The sequence below is a fragment of the Leopardus geoffroyi genome, chromosome B1 (genome assembly GCF_018350155.1).
Source record: "Leopardus geoffroyi isolate Oge1 chromosome B1, O.geoffroyi_Oge1_pat1.0, whole genome shotgun sequence".
Lineage (NCBI taxonomy): Eukaryota > Metazoa > Chordata > Mammalia > Carnivora > Felidae > Leopardus > Leopardus geoffroyi.
Genome location: NC_059327.1, coordinates 181016103 through 181022548, shown reverse-complemented (window position 1 = coordinate 181022548; position 6446 = coordinate 181016103). Strand labels below are relative to the sequence as shown.

At 39.4% G+C, this 6446-nt stretch overlaps 1 long non-coding RNA gene across 1 annotated transcript; it reads left to right on the top strand.

Moving 5' to 3' along the window:
* The first annotated feature begins 2202 nt into the window (after positions 1 to 2202).
* On the top strand, positions 2203 to 6205 carry LOC123583566. Its single transcript, XR_006704943.1, has 2 exons — positions 2203 to 2292; positions 5886 to 6205. It is a non-coding gene; the product is annotated as an uncharacterized LOC123583566 (long non-coding RNA).
* The last annotated feature ends 241 nt before the right edge of the window (positions 6206 to 6446 follow it).

Below are 6446 nucleotides of genomic sequence, written 5' to 3'. Positions count from 1 at the left end.
AATAATTGTATAAGATATAAAATGCTAAATGCCAAAATGTCTAAATTATTTCAACATTAGAAAGGCTACTACAAAGGGGCGCCTGGGTGGCTCAGCCGGTTGAGCATCTGACTTCGGCTCAGGTTGTCAGCTCATCAGTCGGTGAGTTCGAGCCCCTCATTGGGCTCTGTGCTGACAGCTGAGAGCCTGGAGACTGCTTCAGATTCTGTCTCCCTCTCTCTCTGCCCCTCCCCTGCTCATGCTCTGTCTCTCTCTGTCTCAAAAATAAATGAATATTAAAAAAAAAAAAGATTAAAAAAATAAAAGAAATGCTATTAAAAAAAACTTTCTACCACTTTTCGTATAAAATCAAAGTTTTTCTTTTTAATGAGTTACCTACAGATAAATAAGAACTTCATCCAGACTCACAAAATGACTGATCAAGAAATATGCTCACTATCTCTGTGAAGTGCTGTTGATCCTATTGAGAGAGAGAAAGACAGAGAGAGAGAGAGAGAGAGAGATGGCTCTATGTGTGTGTATGTGTTTGGGGAGGGGCAGATTAGAAGGTGAAGTAGACAAGGAACAAAGAGTCCTGTTTAGGGTGTTTTAACCTTGTCAGATGATAAAAATGCTGATGTAAATTCAGTTAAAACTGCAACATTGCATTACCACCAAAGAACAGCAATTGAATCGCATTCTTATTTTAGGTTAAAGAGACTTACTTAGATGTTAAAATGTATAAATGTGTGTCATGTAAAGAAATCGCATTCAAAAACTGTATCCTCATTAACACATATTAAGAATCACAATCATGGAGTGGGGTGGGGGCCTGGGTGCTCAGTCAGTTAAGCATAGGATTTAGGCTCAGGTCCTGATCTCACCATTCATTCACCCATCCTGGGTTCCTGCACCATGGAATCCTTTTCTGCGCTGACAGTTCAGAGCCTGGAGCCTGCTTCAGATTCTATTTCTCCCTTTCCCTCTCTGCCCCTCCCCTGCTCGTGTTCTCTTTCTCTCAAAAGTAAATAAATAAACATTAAAAAAAAAATCACAACCACATTGGTCAGGCATTTCTCAATGAAGTTAAAGAAACTCATTAAAAAAAAAAGTCATAATAGGGGCACCTGGGTGTCTCAGTCGGTTAAGCCTCTGACTTCAGCTCAGATCATGATCTCCTGGTTCCTGGTTAGGGGTTCCAAGCCTGTGTTGGGCTCTGTGCTGACAGCTCGGAGCCTGGAGCCTGCTTCAGATTCTATGTCTCCCTCTCTCTCTCTGCCCCTCCCCCCTCACCCTCTGTCCCTCTCTCCTTCAAAAATAAATAACTATAAAAATTTTTTTTAAAAAGTTATAATACATTACTATGATATAGAACAGAATGGGCGTGGGGGTGTGTGTACCTCCATTCCACAAATAATTGCTTTCCTGAATAATGGACTAAAGACCAATCACTTCAGGCAAGATTTGATTTGTGTCTTGAATTCATCAGTCTTCAGGCAATGAATTGAGGAAGCATACAAGGCAGGAGACTGAGAAGACATGTTGCAAAACTACTGGAATTGACTAGAAGAGAATTTAAATGGTTACAAAAGATAGACTTATTTAAAAACTATTCCGGTTATAGAATTTGCTGAGCTTATTCACTATTTAAGTATAGGGCATGAAGTTAAGTGATGAGTATAGATTGACCTTCGTTCACTATTTTTGCTTGTGTAACTGAGTTAAAGGAGTGGCTTGCACTGAACAAAGAGAGAAAAGAAGATAGGGGAATGTAATAAATGCAATAAATTTAGTTTTAGATACATTGAGTAATTTGTGCCTAAACTTTAGAAGATATGTGGTTGGGATATATAAGTGGGTGATAGCTGAAACCACAGGTTTTGATATTATTCCAAAAGAAGTGTGTGGAGACTAACGCACAAGAACAGACCATGGTGAAAAACTACCCTTTGAATCATTGACAGAGGATGGGAAACCTACATTATTAGGGACTCCGAAAAGAATCTTTAAAAATAAATAAATAAATAACAAATAAGTAGGGAAATCATAATAAATACATCAAAAAGGAAGAGTCTGGAAAGAATAACGATTTTCTAAAGGAAAAGTGTGCATTTGTTGGCTTAAGGCTACCATAGCAACGTACCATGAACTGAGTGGCTTCCTCAACAGAAAGCTATGGTGTCACAGTTCTGGAGGCTAGAAGTCTGAGATCAAGTGTCGGCAGAGCTGGTGAGTTCTATGAGGAAGAACCTCTGCCATGGTTCCCTCCTAGCTTCTTATGGTTTCTGGCAGTTCTTGGCATGGCATCCCTTGGTATGTAGAAAAATCACTCCAATCTCTGCCCTTATCTTCACATGGTATCCCCCCTGTGTCCATATAAGTCTATGCCCATATCTCTTCCTTTTGTAAGGATGTCCCTCAGATTAAGGGCCAGTATGCCTCAACTTAACTAATTGTATCTGCAACACCACTATTCCTAGTAAGGTCACATTCTGAGGTAGTTGAGATTAGGTTTTCAACATATAAATTTTAGAGGGACATGAGTCAATCCATAATAGGATTTTAGAAAAGGAAGTTTTCAAAAAAAATCATACCTCCAAAGTAGAGTGCAGATTAAAGGTGTGTATTAAACAGGCGCTTGGGTGGCTCAGTTGGTTGAGTACCTAACTCTTGATTTCAGCTCAGGTCATGATCCTAGAGTCATGGGATCAAGCCCCATGAGCCAGGAGCCTGCATAAGATTCTCTCTCTCTCTCCCTTTGCTCCTCTCTCTGCTCATGCTCTCTCACTCTCAAAAAAAAAAAAAAAAAAAAAAAACTACCACCTAGATAAAGTGAATGTAAACTCCTCTTTAAAAAAGCACTTGGATATGAAGTGAAGGACAAATATAAAGTAGCAGTTAGAAGAGGAAGCTTGTTCTCTTAATAAACACAGGAAAAGATAGATGTTTTGACGTGTGGCTTAATTTGGCCTACTATGCAGTTTCTTTTGATAAAGAGCCTCAAGGAGGTTGACCTTGCCGGTCCGGAAGAATTCTATTTCTGCATGCAAATTGGGATAGTAGAATGAGACACAGATTGGAGTCCAAGATCTGCTGTGTGGTCCTGGACCTCAAGTCCCTAAGCTGTAACTTTGAGTGAATGTATTGACTTGTTTGGGACTCATTTATCTGACCTCTAAATTGTAGACCATGGTCCAGCTCTACCAGAATGTTATGAAAATGAAATGATTATATTTGCCAAAAGTACTTTTTTTCAAATTATTATATGTTGGAGATATTTTAAATTTTTTTAATGTTTATTTATTCTTGAAAGAGAGAAGAGACAGCATGAGCTGGGGAGGGGCGGAATGAGAGAGGGACACAAAATCTGAAGCAGGCTCCAGGCTCTGTGCTCATGAGCTGTGAGATCATGACCTGAGCTGAAGTTGGACGCTTAACCCACTGAACCCCCAGGCGCCCCTGTATTGGATATATTTTTTATATGACCAGCTTCATTGTATTCAAAGCCTTATGTTCCTGCATTTCAAAATTATATGTGATAGCTCTACAGCATATATGGGCATTTAGAAAATGCAGAATTAGATCGTTTCTGCTGCTAGAGCGTAAGAAGGATTGTTAGAAACACATTCATTTATCTGAAATAGTACATCTTTTTCCTTAAAGTATTAATAAAGTATACTACTGTAAAAATATTTGTTGAATAATAGTGACTATAGCAACAGATCTTAAGAAATCTTTATGAACAACACTGGAAACACAGATCGTGCAGAACGAAGAAGGCAGTGAAAACGGAAACATTTTTGAATTTAATAAAAAAGCACAATCTCATTCTGAGCGCATGGACACCAGACCTGGAGAAATATTAATAGCTATTGTAGTCACATTTGTAACTCAACAAAACGTAATTTTATATCCTTTCTTAAATCAGAAAACTCCAATAAAAATGATTGATTAAATTAGATGCGTGTAAGTAATGAAAATGATGCACCACAAAAAATGGGAAACCACAATTGTGTTTCAATCACACAAGCCTTAGGTATTTATTTCCAAACCCTGAAAGCAGACACGCCGCTCAAAGATTAATATTAAATTTTTGAACTTGTGCAGTTTCCCATCTTCAAATGCCTTATCTGTCCCAATATAGTGCATCGAAATGTGTCAAACTCATATTCTTTTCGTCTGCAGCACCAGACTGTCTGACAGGCTAGATAGAACAATGTAAAATGTATCCGAAGGTTTTATGTACCTAAACTACATATCTGAGGACATATGCTATGTTGTGCAATCGGTGGCTTATGGTGTTATTGTGGGGTCCATGTTGCAAGAAGAGTGATACCTAATCTATCACATTGCACTCCACAGCTTTCTGTGCCCAAAGTGCCTAATAGTGCGGGCACATGGCTTTGTTTGCCTGGCAAGCTGCGGCAGGTAACAAGCATCACTTCCATTTATCACGTACGAAAGGGACAATTAAATATTGTTAATGCTATAGATAATCTCCCTACCCTCGTCGTTCTAGCCAGGGACAGAATTCTCCAGCTGAGTACGCTGTGGTGTTTTCAATGAAAAACACCTTCATCCGGCATCATCCTTAGGTGGACATGTTAGTGGCAGACCGGCTTACACTTAAGAAAATCTGAAAGAAGAAGCTCCCCTCAATGCCTTAATTTTGGGGGATATATTTATATCTCTTCTCTTTTCCAAAACAGGGAGAAGCAGTTCTTCTCTATCTTCCTGTTTTTAAAAATATTTATTTATTTTTGAGACAGAGAGGGGGAGCAGGGGAGGGACAGAGAGAGAAGGAGATACAGCATCCGAAGCAGGTTCCGCACTGTCAATGCAAAACCCGACCCGACGTGGGGCTTGATCCCATGAACACTGAGACCGCGACCTGAGCTGAAGTCGGAGGCTCGACAGACTGAGCCACCCATGTGCCCCTATTTTCCTTTTAAGTGCAAGTTACTAAATATTTATCTTTTGGAAAATGGAAAGAATATATTACTGATCTCTACTCGAACATATGCTGAAATATAATATCATATAATATAAAATATGTTGAATATACACATTAAATATGATATAATATTTAATATGATATATTAAATATATGATATAATAGTGGGGGGGGTGTGGTGACACTGTTCTTGTTGAAATATTCCCTCGTTGTTGCTACACTTGTCATCGACTCATTGTACTCTAGGCATCTGAGGGTCCGAGAGATAAAATTTTATCTATATTTGTTCTCTGTTAAAGGACTTATCAAGACTAACACAATTATTGGCATGCATTTAGTTCAACAAATATTTATTCAATGGAGAGCATCATGGAAATACATTTAAAATTAAAACATAACTATATATCCTACACTTTCAGCACAGTGCCCCAGAGGAACCAGAAATATAAAAATCACAGAACACCCTGAGGACCATCAGTGTCTAGGGCTCAGCTAGAAGTTTCTATAGATCACACCTCAACTCTACACAACAGATCAACTTTGCTTTTGGCATCTGAGAAATATTTTCTCATTGTAACGAGCGGCTGACTTTTCCACAGTAAGAGAAATGGGGCAGCATATGGAGAGACAAAAAAATGCTACTCCCTGCCATGAAACTCAGTTTTTGTCTCCATTGGAAAAGAATGGAGTGTCACAAAACTACAGGTTTGTAAGAGGATTTGCACTGATTATCAAAGGAGAGAGGAAAGAGACTCTGGCACTATCTATTACCCTACATCATTGCCCACTTTCTGGGTAGAAATAACACTTAGGTGTTCTGGGACAATTTTCCGACATGCTTTGCAGTTAGACTTGGTGACTAAGTTGTAGCTGGTAAAATAAAAGTTCTTTCAGAATTATTTTAAAGGATAGTAGTGACTTTCTTTTCTCCTCCTCGTCTTTTTGCTCCCAGGATACGTATGCAATGCTTGAGGAATCGGCCATTGGTGGTGAGCCTTGAGAATGGAATCCCACTCCATCCCGCAGCCCCTCTCAACAGCAAAGCAACGGGAGAGAAAGTCTTGGTTCCTGACCCTGCGCACAGTGGAGCTGCCATTTCAGTTTGATCGCCTCCCCACCTAGAGATGGGATCACCAGATGTATCCCCAGAGAACTCCGTGTATCTATCTCATCGCATCCTTTCAACTTTTCCAAGCCTAACTTAGGAGTTCCTTTTTAGTGATCTCTATTGTGGGAAATGGAAATACTCACCTCCCAACGTTTGCAGTCTGACATTGGCTTATTATTCTAAGTAACTAGGATCAGATTGGCCTAATCCTATCTCTTTCGTTTCACATATTCTCGTCCCCTTCCTCATCGTTTTGTCTGGTTGTTGTCATTTTCTAACATCTTAACTGTTGTCTTGATTTCCAGTTCTATCTCCTGTGTACAAGGAAGGAACATGATCCATGTCAGATACTTCCCTAAAACTTCAGTTTCAACAGGCATTTGGGGACAGGGTTCTACTCCCACA